This window comes from Cupressus sempervirens, chromosome 7, assembly GCF_028749045.1.
Source record: "Cupressus sempervirens isolate cs-2001-9-10 chromosome 7, ASM2874904v1, whole genome shotgun sequence".
Lineage (NCBI taxonomy): Eukaryota > Viridiplantae > Streptophyta > Pinopsida > Cupressales > Cupressaceae > Cupressus > Cupressus sempervirens.
In genome coordinates this window covers 148,836,459-148,852,386 of record NC_143124.1, presented here as the reverse complement: position 1 = coordinate 148,852,386, position 15,928 = coordinate 148,836,459, and the positions used below count along the sequence as shown (strand labels likewise).

Here is a 15,928-nt window from a genome sequence, read left to right as displayed (position 1 = left end):
TAATATCATCTTCCGCTAGAATATGACTAAATTTTTTTCTTTGTTAGTCCACATTTATTAATATCAACTTCCTCTATAATATGACTAAATTTTTTCTTTGTTAGTTGACTATACTTGTGAAATTTAGTGAGTATTCGTCTCTTCTACTTTTAGAGATCTATCCACTTTATAGTATCATTGGGTTTTCTTTTCCATTATTTACAATTATGATATTATTTTCTTAAGTAGGTTATTCCTTATTCTACTTTGCCTTTCCAAATATAATGAACATATAATTTTCCCATTAATTTATACTTACGTTTGAAATACAAAGTAGATCATATATTTCTCACCTTCATTAAAATGTCACTATATATTTCTTACAATATTATAATTAATCATTTACACATATGAAGAATTCATTTAAAGGAAAACTGATAAAAACCAAAAAGAGGATATAAAGTCACTACACTAAAATAGATGAAAACATATACAACTTGGAAAAAAAAATTGTATATTTTAGTTCTTTTTAAATAATTTGTATTATATATCTTATACAATCTAAATACTTGTAGAAGAATAAGCAAAGAGAACATAGTGAAGCTTGTCAAAATAGGTGAAATATTAATTCATAATACAAAGTGATCTAACATAAGAAATGGTGTAGTTAATATGCTAGATAAATAAGATTATATTTATAAATTTTTGTTCAGATCTCTTTAACAATAGAGCAAACCTAGCTAACCGTTTTTAACAAAAGTTAGGGACACTAGCTCGATCAGAGCTCTTGTTATGAATAGTGGTGTCCCTTAGTGACAGGGCACGACCCACATATATGAAGGAAAAATGTCTTCCTCTAATGGGCGAGATAAGAAAGAAAGAAATAATTGAAAATCTAACACCACTTGATTGAGGTGATTTATTTCTGATTGTGCAATTCAAAGCATTGAAATATTAGATAAGGTAAATCAATTGTTGGTATCTAATGTGTAATGTGTTGATTTATGTACAATTTGGTGGAAGTTTTTAATACATCTGTTAGTTTTTCTGAGAGGATCTGCTGCAAATGTATTAAGCACTGCCATGATATTCAGTATTTATTTTCCACTTTGAAACAATCTCTTATTTATATTGATAATAAATCAAGAGGAGACATGTCCCTTCATTAAAATCTATTCATTAAAATGATAACAACATAATATATAATTTATTATTTAATTAGCTACACACATAAATATATATACGTCTATATATATGTATCACATATATGTAACTTTAGTTAAATCTCAAAGTTTAACCAACTAAAACTACCAAACATTAACACTCCCTCTTAGCTAGGGAGGATAAACACAAGATATATATTACACCATTGGTAATATTAGGATGACAACTTTTAAGAATATCTTTGATTAGAATATATCCACCATTTTAATATCACATTTGATATCATGAGTATTGGTTTCCCAGAATACATGATATTCATCAATTACTCAAATATTTGACATCACATTTGATATCAAGAGTATTGGCCTCCCATAATATCAATGATATTCACTAAGTACTCTGAGTAATGGCCTCTTAGAATGTTGAGATGCAAGACATTCACCATATACTCAATGTTTGATCTCATAATACAAGTTATTGTAAGATCGTCACCTTAGAATAACTTTTGCAAATACAAGTGACATCATTTGGAAGTCATCACTTCTTCATGATGTATATAGGGGGTAGGCCCATTAAAATCACATAGTCACGAGGTATATTCATGAATCGCAGTCCTCTTGACAACTACAATTTATTGATCATTAGAGAATCCATCACAACATGGTTACTCCCTTTGAATCAATATGATTGAGATTGACAAAGGTTGACTAAATTCTATCACCTATCTGCTCCCTCTCTTTCAAGGTTTCCGAAAGATCGACCTCCCTTTGAGTCTCAATCTCCCTCTTTTCCTACAATAACATTCTTGGAGGAAAAGATCAAGGCACATAGCTCTTATAAAAAAAAAAAAAAAGAGAGAGAAACTACAATAATAAATAGTTTGCATTATGATATAAGATCATCCCAATGTAATATAGATAAAGATCTAATTTACAACTTATTGTAAGATCATCACCTTACAATAACTTCTGCAAATATAAATTGAACATATTCCATCTTCTATATGTACTTTTATCTATATTTTCAACATATTATTATTATCAACTCAATGGAAATTATAATACCAACTATAGTTTAATAACTAAGAATTGTTATTATTTATTTATTCGCCTTCTCAAATGCACGAAGCCCTTGCGTGGTTCAGTGTCTTTTCTCTGTCTTTGTTTGAGGGCATCATTGTATAATGTGCAAGTGATACATCTATTCAATGCTTTACATGTGGGTCACGAGGTTTCTAACACTGTAGATATTGGAAAATCTACACAATCGATCTCCTATGTATTGTTGGGTGCCCATCTCCTTAATACCCTTATTTTAGAACTTAGATCATACTCCAAACAGCCGAGAGAACTAGAAGGCGTGAGAAAATTTGTTTAGTCACATCTTTCTTTACTTATTGTACTCCATTACTCGTGGTTGCTTCAATAAAGAATTTTTGTGTTGTTTCTCATGACGACATCGAAGGCATCAAAGGCTCTGGTTGTAGGACAACATTTTCAAACTTTTCATCGTGCCAATAGAAAACCTTGATTTGATGCACTGCTGTCTTAGAGTGCTTGTGCTTGGGGACATAACACATAAATTTAAACAACTTATGTATTTTGAATTTGGACTAATTCCGTCCGTTCCCTTACATCCCGTAGTCATCCAAGGACTTAGGTCATTTGTTTGCAGCTTTTCTCATAACGAAAATGGTTTGCAAGTGACAAAGACAAGTAATCTATCGATCTCAAAAATTGTTCAGATTATGTATAGTCCATTTATTAACCATTACTATATCATTTTTGACATTGATAATGGTCTATTGTCATATAGATGTCCTCAATTCTTCATGTAATTTGTAGACTCTTCCTATCTCTTGTGCCCTTAACAATCCCCTCTACATTTGTAGAACATTAAATTAAATTGCAATTTGTGACCACGCCTATAATCTCCATTTATTCCATTATATATCTCCACCTTCTTAAGCAATATGTATTCCAATATCGTATTCCATACACAAAAGCAGATAATATAAAGGTTGCTACCTTGCATGTTATAATCTCTGTAATTTTGTGGAGTTGAGAAATCATTTATACAGTGATTCAAGAAAATGATCGTTCTCTCCTCTATCAGACCATTGCTATTGAGTACTTCATAGAGATCAACATTCTTCAGTTATCTTGATTCCGAAAAGATTCATCCTTCTCTGATACCATGTTAGTTTTTCCGAGAGGATCTGCTGCAAATGTATTAAGCACTGCCATGATATTCGGTATGTATTTTCCACTTTGCAACAATCTCTTATTTATATTTATAATAAATCAAGAGAGACATGTCCCTTTATGGGACATGTCTATTCATTAAAATGATAACAACATAATATATAACTTATTATTTAATTAGCTACACACACATATGTATCACATATATGTAACTTCAGTTAAGTCTCAAAGTTTATCCAACTGAGGCTACCAAACATTAACAACATCCTTTGCGCATTTCTTTTGCACAGTTTATGATATCGAAGGGTTCTACATGCTGTGAACCTTCTTTAATTCATGAAGTATTGCTGGCTGAAGTATTCCATTAGTTTCTGTGTTTAGGATGCTGCAGGGTAAAGGTCTGAATTCCAAGCTCATGATGTTGATTTTAGTGGACTTGGTGGCCTCTTAATTTTATCTTCCATCAATAGAACTACAATTGAGAACACAAACCAAAGTTAGAAGAGAAACAAACTATATTTCCAAAACTACCAATTTACCAATGGCTCCCTTTTATAATAATTTTAATCATCTTTATCTTATAAGAGACTTTCTATCCATTTCTTCAAGTGGTGAAATAGTTTTATGTGAAGAAACCATGAGGTTTAAATGGAAAGTAAATAATTTTATTTTGGAATTCTTGAAACATGCGTTGAGATAATTATTCATTGTCATATCATTTGCAACTTTAATAAATTAACTTGTTATGTTTGGTTAATATGGGTGTACTCAACTATGTATTCAACATTTGTTGGCTTGTGGTTAGTTGCTAGAAATTGGTTTCCAGTGGTTGTGTAATTGTCATGTTCTCAAAAAATGCTTGTAGTTTGAGAAGGCAATCTAATCGTATACATGATTCTTTCAGGTCGTGGATTGTACAAGCTCTACTTGGAATAACACAATTAATGCTATTCATCTACAATTACTTGGTATTTTCTGTCATGCTCTCTCTATATATTGCAATTGGTAGTGTTATTGTTTGCCAATGAACATTTGTTACTATTGCTTTTAGAGAGTTAGGTTTAATTCATAAAGAAACAACCTATTGATGACTGTACTAGAGATGGACAAACTTAATGCCATTAATCCTCAACAACAATACAAGAAGGCTGTGCGAAGTATTAGATTCTAGTAACCCATTTCTAAAATTACATTTTCAGAGTTTAAACAGAAGTTGGAGTCAAAGTATGAGCTGGATCTGTACTAGAGAATAAAGACATGAGAGTATTTAATTGATTACAAATGTCTCTCTTAACCGAAGAAAGTTGCATATAACTTGCTTATCAAGTTTGGTTGTAGGAAGAAACAATTGAATCACCAGGGTATACCCACCCCCTTTGGATTAGGGTACTTTTCATGTAAGGGCTTTTTTGGAGGACAGATTTGGATTTATGAGGCATCAAAATTTTCTGACTGAGTAACTTGAGCCTAAGATACAACGATAGAAGGTTGGAGTAGAAAGAAGAGAACATAAGAGCGGTAATATTAGTGTTCAAAACACTGAATTCTCTATAAGGATTGAGGATTTTGATGTGTTAATATATTATCTCCCTCATCATATGAAGATGTACAATTGGGAGATGGACATAGAATGGGAGCATGGAAGACAATATGTCCACATTCAAAAGAAAAAATTGATGAATATGACAACTTAGATGTTATTAGTGATCGCAAATTCGGTTAAGTGTAAGCATTTCAAAATTCAAAGAGATAGCAAAGGGGCTACAATTTATGGTGCACAAATTGTAAAACAAAGTGCCACACCAATATAAATTGAACTAAAAAGATGTTCTATGATATCTGTCAACTAATGAGTGACCTTATAATTTGAGAAGCAAGAGCATGTAAGATCTCTTTGCAGGGAGAGCAGTCTAATAATACACCACTCAAGTGGCAAAGCAACAATAGTTGCAATGATAAGAAAGAAAACTAAGGTTTACATCTAAAGTGTGACACACTTTGCCTTCTAAATCCTTTGTGTTTACCTCAAAGATTCCTTGATCTTCTCCTTCTATTCTAGCTTGCCCTTGTGAACTATCCTCGTTCACTTCTCTCACCGTTGTGGTTCTGCACCGGTCTGCTGTTTTGCTCTCTAATTTAGCTCTTTGTTCTTTACTACTCTCTCTGCAGTCACACTCTAACACCAACAACAACAACATCAACTTCAGAATGAAGTTTGTACAATAAATACACTCTTTCCATCTGGGCACCAAAACCCTAAATTATCCCGCTCAAATCTTGAAATCGAAATTTGAATTCCATAGAAGAGCATGTCATAGAATATCCATGACGGCTATACATAGGTGCGTATTAGTAGGCCTGTTCATCATCCTGCGAGTCTACATCTAGACTGTTGTCCTTGTGTCCTGCCACTTCTTCTGTGTTCCTGTCACATCATTCTCTGGTCATTCTTTCCTCTTGTCAGATCCTTGGTGACTCTTCATGGATGATGTGTTCTCTATTGTCTTTTGTGCCTGTCTTCCGCTAATAGCCTCAGCTACACCAATCTCCATGTCTTAAGCGATACACTAGTCTACTGGTGGTTCCACTGTCTTGTGACTCTCCATCCTTCAACAACCAGTTGCTAATCAATGACAACACTTTAAGTCTTTGTGATGCTAAGTATCAGTCATCACCTTTTGCTTGGCTAAATGCCAATGTGACTCTCTAAGTCCAACACGTTGATTGTCTGTAACTGAAAGTTTGATCAGCGTGATAACTTCCCTATCACGTTCATCCCATTCATCCTGACTTGAACCAGTTGAGTAGGACATGAGTCCTTATCTTTTGGATATCTATCACTCCACCTGTATGATTTGTTTGTATTGCCTACTTGTTTTTTTTGTTATAATTTCTTATTCTAGTCAGGCTGTTACATGTTATTTGGTTGAACCCATGAATGCTATTTAGAGTACACGGATACCATCATCCAACATATATATATGTAGCCTTGATCTACATTTTGATAGTGGAAAATATTATGATTTAATGTTCTCTGATATGGTATCAAAGCTAAAATGTTTCTATACCTATGGTTTTGGCTTGTGTATTAATTTTAGATGATACAAATCAGGCCTCTACATTGAATCTGAGTTCTTTCCGTTCATGACCCCTGCTGGCGTTCTCATAAATGATAGGAATAAGGCACATAGGATTGACACTCATTCATTGAATTTATCAGAGCTGAAGAAAACATGGCATAGATTAACCTTATGTATCGGAGCATTCCTCTGGATTGCAGGCATTGAACGACACACTGTTTTCAGACATTTATCTATATCTGCATTCATATTGCTGCGAGGCATTGAAGGTATCAGTTTTGATTCAATAGCCATTGTTGTCTTGTGTACATGTGGGAAAAAAATGCATTTGGTGGTTTTTTGATCAGCTTGTTTGAGAAACTGATCTTCATCTCTCCAATAAGACTTTGCCACCGTCTGGGATAACTGGAGACAACTTTTGATAAAGGGCCTCTCATTTTGTTTTGCTTGGACCTTCTAATTGGTCGGTAGTCATGTGATCTGGTGATAGAGGTTGTTGGAAAAATTAGCTAATTCGTAAAAAAATAAAATCCAAATGACCATCATCAGTTTATGCCTTTGCAAAGAAATTGCAATTGTAAATGAAGCGCAATTGGCACGTGCCATAGAAGATTTCGTTTGAGATGTTATTCTTGGCCCATCTGCAACACATACTCCTGTGGAGCACATGGACAAACCAAGTGGAGCCATGGCACAATTAGGTAGGCAAATAGGTGCAATTTCCTTATTGTTTGAAGAGGTCCTCAAAATGGTTGGGATTAACTATCATTTTTTATAGATTATAGTGGATATGTCATTTATAGTGATTATAGGCTATATTTCTTAATATATTGGACATTTGCAAGTATAAAGTACATCTCATGGGTGAGGAGTATTTTAGGTCAGAGTAAGGTGAAAAATAGTTGACCATGAGTTCTTATAAATTGTTTTTTTTTTGAAAACCACTTTGTAATTGAGTTTTTGTACCAAAGAGGAGGAAAGATGAAATCTTGCTAACAACATGGCAAGTAGTTCTCCAAAATTTCTTTTTCTAGATTCTGAGCTATTGCATTGTAATAATTACTCACTTGAAAAACCAAACTCAAAACTCAACTCGAGTTGGAGAAAGTATGGGATGTGGTCATTGGTACCAAAACATGTCACAAAATAGATGCTGATTAACAAAGAAAAATTGATCAGGCCAACAGAGAGGCCAAATTGGTCATTTTGTTCATAGTAGCTAATGAAGTTAAGCCCTTTATCCATGATTCGTCCACAACCAAAGATGCATGATATAAGCTCAAGATGGTATATGAAGCGAAGAATTAGAATCAGATTCTGAAATTGCAAAGTCAGCTACTGAACTTGAAGATGTAGAATGGAAAACTGTTGGAATCCTTTCTCAAAGGGATTCCGGAGTTGAGGTCTTCCCTACAAGCATTTGGAGACACAATTGATGATGCTTTCTTAGTGCCTATTGTTATACGTGCACTACCCTCCAGATGCAAGATATTTGTGACAACTTTGTATGTCATAGAGGCTACACCCACATTTGAGAAGCTTGTAAATCTTTGTCAAAAAGAAGAGTCTCTAAGCCAAGATCATGATCAGGATGATCATGCAATGGTTACACTTGGTAAAGGCAAAAGGCCTTTGAAGCAGTTCAATGGACCTCCTAAATCTGGTAATTCATCTAGACCACAGAAGAAGTGTCCAATTTATGACAAAGCCAGACATGATGGGAAAAATTGTTGGTACAACTCCTTTAACAAAGGATCATCCAACAAACTTCCTCCAACAAAGCCATTTCAAAGTGACAAACCATGATAACAACAAAAGAACAAGCAAAAACAACAAAGCAATGTTGCTGAAGCAAAAGATTCTCCAGATGAGAAATACATGCTTTTGATCCATGCTTCAGCAGATGGCTCACAATCTACTTATATTTGGTACGTGGACAAAAGAGGTGGTTTCATACATTGAAACCTCATCACAGTACGATTACTCTTGGAGATGATACCACCTTAACATCACAGGTATTGGCGACATCTCTTTGAATTTTGGCACACATAGTTTCAAGCTTGCTACTGTCTTGTATGTGATAGGACTTACCTAAAATCTTCTTTCTGTTCATCAGTTTCTTGACCATAATCTTAGAATTGAATTCGACACAAATTAGGATCGAAGGGTCTGCCCTATCTCCATAGGGCCGCATAGATTTGTAAAGGAGTCATGACACATAAGATCATTAGAAGATAAAGATAACGTTGCAACCTTGACCAGCATTTGGACAGGTTTGTACACTTGTGAAGGAGCATACTTTGGATGCTGGAATTGGAGTAAAGGGAATATTGGAAATATGGCCAAAAGCTAATGTACTATGAATAATTATTATAATTATTCATTATGGCTTAGAGGGGTCACTTTAAGCTATAACATTATCACTCTTAGCTGGTACCTTGGTGGTAATTAATAATTAAGTCTTGAATCTTGGAAATTATGTCTAGCCACCCTTCACGAATAATATTGATGCATCACAACTTTTTGGGAAGGCCTGGGTTATTATAAAGAGGGTAGATATGCATTGATAATTATTTTGTGTTCTTTTCATTGAATACTGAATTTTCTGCAACCCTCAGCCTTATTAGAGTTAAATCTCTCTATTTTTGTTCTCTCTCTTCTATAAATTTACTTCTATTTCTAATGGTGACTCCTCTTCTATGTTTCCATATTCTCTCTTTGTTTAATTTAGAAACTTTCTCTTTCTCTCTTCAGTATGAGGATGAGCGGGCGAGGTGGGTTCGTGAGCTCAATCTACGAGTCCATAGTCTCCCTCCCATTTTCGACCCTCTCTTTGCTGGACGCTTAGTGATCAGATTGGTCTCGCCAACATCATACTGGATAAATGCTGGATTGGCTATGGTGACATCCTTTTCATCCGGTTTCTCACATCTTCAGATAGGCTCTATGCTCTCAGAGCAAAGAGGAAGTTGGTCTCTCTCCCATCTAAGATTTTTCTAGAGGAAGATGTCATGAAGGCTCAGGTTGCAGAGCTGAAACATGCTCGTGGTATTGTGGTAGAGGCTAGATGGGCTGGTAAATGGGCACTACCAACTACTTTGGGACTTCAACGTATTTTTGATGATGCTCTTGGACGATTTTCTACAATGGTCGCCATCTTCTGTAGCTTTGTGAGTCCTCTGGACTTGTGATCCTAAACTGTCTTTCATGCTTTCCTGGATTTGAACTCTTTACTTGTTGGCCTTATTGTGGGGGTGCTAGTGTTGTTGACTATTTCCTCACCTCTCCCTCTTTCATCCCCTTCATCCATAGCTTCACCATCTTACACCATCTTACAACTTCACCATGCTCTTCTTCATATTCGCCTTTCTCCTCATTCATCGCCTCCTCTTCAATCTCCTCACCTCTTTCCTTCCACTACCCGTCTCCTTGTTTGCTTCTGCTTCTTCGACGGTGACAGTGAGCTCTTTTCCTCTCATCTTGCGAGACTCCTTAATCCTGTGTGTTTTACTGATTTTTGTGAGGCCTCATCCTTTTTTGATTTGTTTGCAATGGCAATTTGGAAGTTTGCCATCTTTTCCATACCTCACCATCCTTCACTCTCCCTCCGTAGTAAATGCCGTAATACATGCCCTATGAACCAATGGTTCGATGTTGACTGCAAAGCTTTTCATCGCTCAGTGCATTCCGCTTTTGCTCACCTTTGGTTGTCTTACCTTCATTTTTTTTGATGTAAGAAATGATCCTTTTTCGCGTCCCAGTGTAAATCCCTATGCTCCACGCTGATCCGCAATCCCGAGCTTTTTTGGCACACCCTATTTCCTTGCTGGCCCCCTTTGTCCATCTTTGATTTTTGCTCCCTAACCTCTCACACCATGACTCTTTATGACATACATGGGCAGCTTTATATCCACCCCATTCCGCCTTCTTTCTGTAACTTGTTCACCCCCTCTTTACATTTATGAGGCCATCAGATCGATCCATGAGATACAGTAGAGTGGCGGATGAGGAGGGGTTCCAGGATGAACTCTTCAAGTTTGGTGCCTTGATCTTCAGGCCCCTATTGCTCTATACTCATCAATAGAGTGGTTTGTATTGGGTTTTCGGTTTCTTGGTCCAAACATTTGATTTATCTGATCCACAAGACTGGTCCTACCTCTGATCCTTGTAATTACATGACCATTATGATCGGGCATATGTTTGCCAAACTATATGCTACAAGCCTCAATGTTATGTCATCCAGAGAGGTTGACAGGAGAGGTTGTAGAGCTAGAGGGCAGGCTAGTTTCCGGGCTGACTACCAGACCATGGGTCACATTTTCACTTTACGAGCTATAATTGAGGAGGCTAGACATAGATTGACAGAAGTTTATTGCTGCTTTGTTGATTTTTGCAGGCTTTTGATTATGTTCCGAGGATGGTTCTATTTTAGAGGCTTCGGGTAATTTGGATTTCAGAGATGTTACTAACTGCTATCATGAGATTATACGAAACTGTGGTGGGTAGATTCAGAACTACTGCGGGATTGTCAATTCCGATCTAGAGCACCATTGGGGTTAACCAAGGCTGCCATCGCTCCCCCACTTTTTTTGGTTTCGACATTGACGAGCTTGAGGACTTACTTTTGAAGTCCTCACTCCTAGGTGACGGTCGCTACTTACACTAGGTTTTGATCTCCATTCTTCTTTTCGCGGATGATGTGGTTCTTCTCACTTCTTCTCCAGAGAGTTTATAGAGGCTTCTTGATGGTTTGGCTTCCTTTTGTGATCAACGTCAGCTTGTGGTTAACTTGGGTAAGACTTGGTTATGGTCTTTGATTGACCCGCTTCAATATGAGACTGACAATACAATCCAGAGTTAGTAAGGGTATGGGTTCTCTTGCTATGCTTGAGAAATAGTGTTTCAGACACCATTTTCAGGATACCTCGTCCAAGTTATCCCTCTTGGACTTCCTTGTTCGGTCGACTATTCTTTATGGCTTAGTGGTTTGGGGGCCTTCTCTCCTTGCTTTTGATTGGGCCTCGATCGAACGGGTGCAGACATTGCTTTTACGACGTATCATTGGATGTCTCAAATTCACTTATAGTATCATTCTTGCTGAGTTTGATACTCATCCCTTCAATCTTGCGGCCATATTTGATTTGATTTGGTTTCTTTATTGCTTTCGTGGTTTTTTGGATTCTGTTGGAGTACATGATAGATACTTCTAGCTAGCGTATTGCTCTTCTGTTGCTATTGTGAGTTTTGATACTAGCTCTCGAGCTTGTTGTTGGTATGTGTAGGCATTGTCTTTGTTGAGCTTGGTTGGGATTGATATTGACCATCTCCCTCCTTATCAAATCTTGCTGAATGCCCCTGCACATCTCCTCCCATCACGACAAGAGTTAAATGAGCATGTTAGACTGAATATCTACAGGCAGTACATTATCACCATTTGGACTAACCCTCTCGGTGGCTTACGTCTGAGGATAGCCTTCTATGCTGAGCAACTTTTGGAGATCAATGATGGGATTATTGTTCATCCTAGTTACCTATCTCGACGGTGGTGTCATGCCTTGCGTATCTCTCTGGGGTCCTTCAGAGTTGGTTTTCATCGTCTTCAGGCTCAGACCAATCATAATATTGACTGTGGAGAACGGATCTGTAAGTTGTGTACTTTAGCGGAGGTCGAGACAGAGACTCACTTTATTTTCCGTTGCCTTATCTTTTATGAGATTAGAGGGAGATTTTTTTTTTGTTCCAGGATTATTTTTCTCTTTTAGCTTTCTTTAGTTATAGTGACTAGCGGTGTCTCGCGCTCTATCATTAGGAGGCCACCTTTGCTTCGTGATAGTACTTTATAGTTGCTACTTCCTTGCCAACATACCTTTGATCAGCTCATTACTGCCTTTTTCTCACCCTTATCTCCTTTACGTGGTGTGAAAAGGCCGTCTAGTTCTACCAATTCTACTGGTCATTCTAGGTTTGTTAGACCCCGTAGCAGTGTCTTACGTTAGCAACACTCCATGAGCTCACAGAGACATATTTGGGCTCCTGTCCACTCGCAGTCTTGTTCTTCTGTGACTGATTTCTTTTTGCCAAGGACTCCTAGTCTTTGTCTTGGCGTTTCTCTGTGCCTCTCCCTTCCTCTTCTTTTATATTGTTGTTTTCTTTTTTCGGACACTGTTTGGTGCTCCTGCTGTTGTCAGCTATTTTGTTGTAAACTCTCAGTCCCATAGACCTTTTTTGGTCTTTTGTTGGACATTAATATTATTATCTTATCTTATCTCTCTTTGTTTGTTATAGAAACATTCTTGTGTATACGTATATATTGATCATTCATTATCTCTATTTAATAACACATCCATTATTTTACCATAATATGCTACTAGAGCTATTTTATCCAAAAAAAACTAGGTTGCATGGGTATGCGTACCCACACCCTCTTACACATACCCAAGTACCGGGTTCTCAGTGAAGAGCATCATAGCTAAGGAACTTGATTAAGATTTTTTTTGTTTTGTTTTTTGTTTGCACATTAGCTTGTTGTTTATCAAGCCTAATTCAAAATGTAATCAGTTTGAAACTTTGATAAATTATTGTAAAAACCCTAACTGTCCCCTGACTGCAATACTGTTATTTGAACTACACTTTTACTTACCACCTTTTTAATTTTGGATGCAAAGAACTAGCTGGAGAGAATAACCAACATTTAACTAGAGCCACACCAAGGCTGATTGAAACATCATTGATTTTATTTAATAGCTTGCCCAATCCACAATGAACAAATTAAAGTGAACCTGGTTCCTTTGCAACATTGAAACTAATCTCTTGGCATAGACCCGGATTTGAATGAATTAAAGTATGTTGGAGCTACTCTATGGATGCGATTCAGCTCCTTCTTGCTCCATGTGAATGCCAAGAAGTTGTATATCAAATCGCAGCTTGTCTAGACTGGAACCTGATTTGTTCCAGCAAATCGTACTCACCAAACAGCCGCAGGTCTTTCCTTCTTGTTGGACATTGTGCTGGTACTGCACATGTGGGTGATTGCTAGCTTCCCACATGGCGTGGCAGTAAATGCAAAACCTGTTATGTATGCTGCCCAACTCTGTGGAGAGTGTATGTTAATTTCAAAACTCACTAAAGCCACCAGCTGAACCAAAACATTACATACAAATGTCAATCAGCAACCTCATACCCTATAACGAATTTCAGATTGCAATCACACCAATGTAATTAAACAGCTTGAACCCTTCCAGGCAGCAATATCAACAAAGATAAATATGTCAACAACCACCCTCACAAATGTAGATTGAGCAGGTAGAATTACAATTAAAATTCCAAACAAAGGCGTCTCCCATCAACAAGTGCAGCTCAAACCCTCAGCCAGATTAGAGAGAATATAATAATAAAGGTTGTTCTTCTTAGCTACAAAAAATACAGTAGGAGAATGTTGGCGAATTGTATACTTCAGCACAATTGCTAAGAACTTCTCAGATGAGTCCCTTATGCTTTAGCAAGGGCTCACAAGTTGGAAATCAGAAAAAGTCACAAAGGCACAAAAAGCAAATATATTTTTCAAGCGCGCCTTTCCCAATGAAATGAGCTCTCATTTATAATCCATCATTGGCCAAAGTTTCCTAAAAGACTCCACTTTAGAAATTGTGGAAGTTTCCCAAAAGAACTCAACACTAGAAACTTTCCAACACACTTTTTAGAAATAAACATTATTATAATCACGCAACTTAATAATTAATGAATAAATAAGAGCTCAAGCAATTATTAACTTAATTTACTGCAGGTGACGACCAACTGTCAAAGCCACCCACTGCATTGCCAAAAATAGAAGCTACCAAAAATAGACCTACTAAAAATAGAAAATCTGTAGCTGGGACCCCCAAAACACCCTGTCAGCTCACGAGGGTCGCTATGATGAGCTAACTCCATTAACTGTGTAGACCTGCCAATAACGGGGACATTACAAATACAGATTAATAGTAGTCTTTATCACTGTTCAATCAGAATTTTATCATTTGCAATATGTCATTGTTATATGATTTATCATCTTCTTGTTCATGTTTAAAGTCTGCCTTCTCTGTTATGCATCTAAACATTTATCATATATTATTAGTACAAATGTATAGCAAATCTGGAACTGAAAACAATACAATACATTTGCAAACTCCATCATTGTTCTTGTTTTGAAAAACCATTGTCATGATTCATAATTTCAGATTTTCTATATATATTAAATTATAATTAAGAAAGAGTTTGACATACCCTAGTACCCTCGTCTCCTAGATTGAAAAAGAGTTGTACTAGTACCCGTATCCTAAGTACCCAAGTAGTCTCTGTGCAACCTTGAAATACAATAATTTCATTATTGAGATTTTTCGAATTATTTTTCGAAATAGGTTTTTGAATTCTTTAATTTCTTCAAGGAATTTTAGACTTGAGATTTTCAACATCCTTTGCTTGGGTGTGTTCAAAGTTTTTTCTTTTGCAAGAATTTGTTTTTTTGTCATTTTATTTTTGTTTTAGCAGAGTTTTTTTCTGCAAACGACGCCTAATTCTTTGCAACCTGTGTTCTTTGTTATGCAATCGTTGTTCCTTTGCCTGGCAACCTGCAATCTGAAGTTTTTCTTCTCCAAATCCATGTGATTTCCGTCATGATTTCTGGTGTTGTTTTGGTCATGAGACTTGCAGATTTTTTCTTTTGCCGGCGCTCTAGATTTCTCTCCAAAATGACTAGTTTTTTGCCAGCTCGTTTTCTACCTCTCATTTGTGCAACTCGTCATTATTTTTCAAGAGGTATTTTTGCTTCTTTGCTTCAAATGACAACATCTAAGGGTTTGTAAAACCCTTAGTCTGTGATTTTTGGTAAGAAGTGTTTTTTATTTCCACCAATTTTTACGGACAAATTTGTAATTTTGAGTTTCTCAAAAATGGCTAGGGTTTCTTTCGAAACTCTCACATGCTTGGAAAACGTTTTACAGATTCTTGGTGGGATTTTACGAACCGAAATTGGGTTAGGCTCCATTTTTCTGGGTGCATCGTTTTCTGTGCCCCAATTTTCAAGCTAGCAGATTCAAAATCTAATTTCAGATTTTCTCTTGGTTTTTCAAGCTCTTTTTTGGGTGTTCTTTCATTTTTTCTAGGTCTTCCGTCAATTCACCTCAAAGTTCATGCCTTTCTAGATATTCACGTTATTTGCATAACAAGCGTGTCATGGCATCTCTGACCAATCTTCACTTGGAAGGCAGTCAAGATTCAACAGAAAGAATATATATATATATATATATATATATATATATATATATATATATATATATATATATATATATATATATATATATATATATATATATATATATAAGTACATAGTATATATATATATATAATGTATTCTTATATATATGTAGTATATATTAGTATATATTATATTGAATATATACTTACATATATGTAATATATATTTTACATATATATAAATATATATTATATATATTTGTATTAGAA

The 15,928-nt window shown here is 36.0% G+C and overlaps 1 protein-coding gene across 9 annotated transcripts in view; it reads left to right on the top strand.

Moving 5' to 3' along the window:
* LOC149545962 (Galactose oxidase/kelch repeat superfamily protein) overlaps positions 1-15,928 on the top strand; it is a 136,912-nt gene that overhangs the window by 64,894 nt on the left and 56,090 nt on the right. For 8 of the 9 annotated variants that reach the window (XR_016353631.1, XR_016353630.1, XM_089790905.1 and 5 more), the window contains exon 3: positions 4,252-4,315. The exons of the other annotated variant lie outside the window; for it this stretch is intronic. The gene's annotated coding sequence lies outside the window, so the exon portion shown is untranslated. The remainder of the gene's footprint in view (positions 1-4,251; positions 4,316-15,928) is intronic. 9 annotated transcript variants of the gene reach the window in all.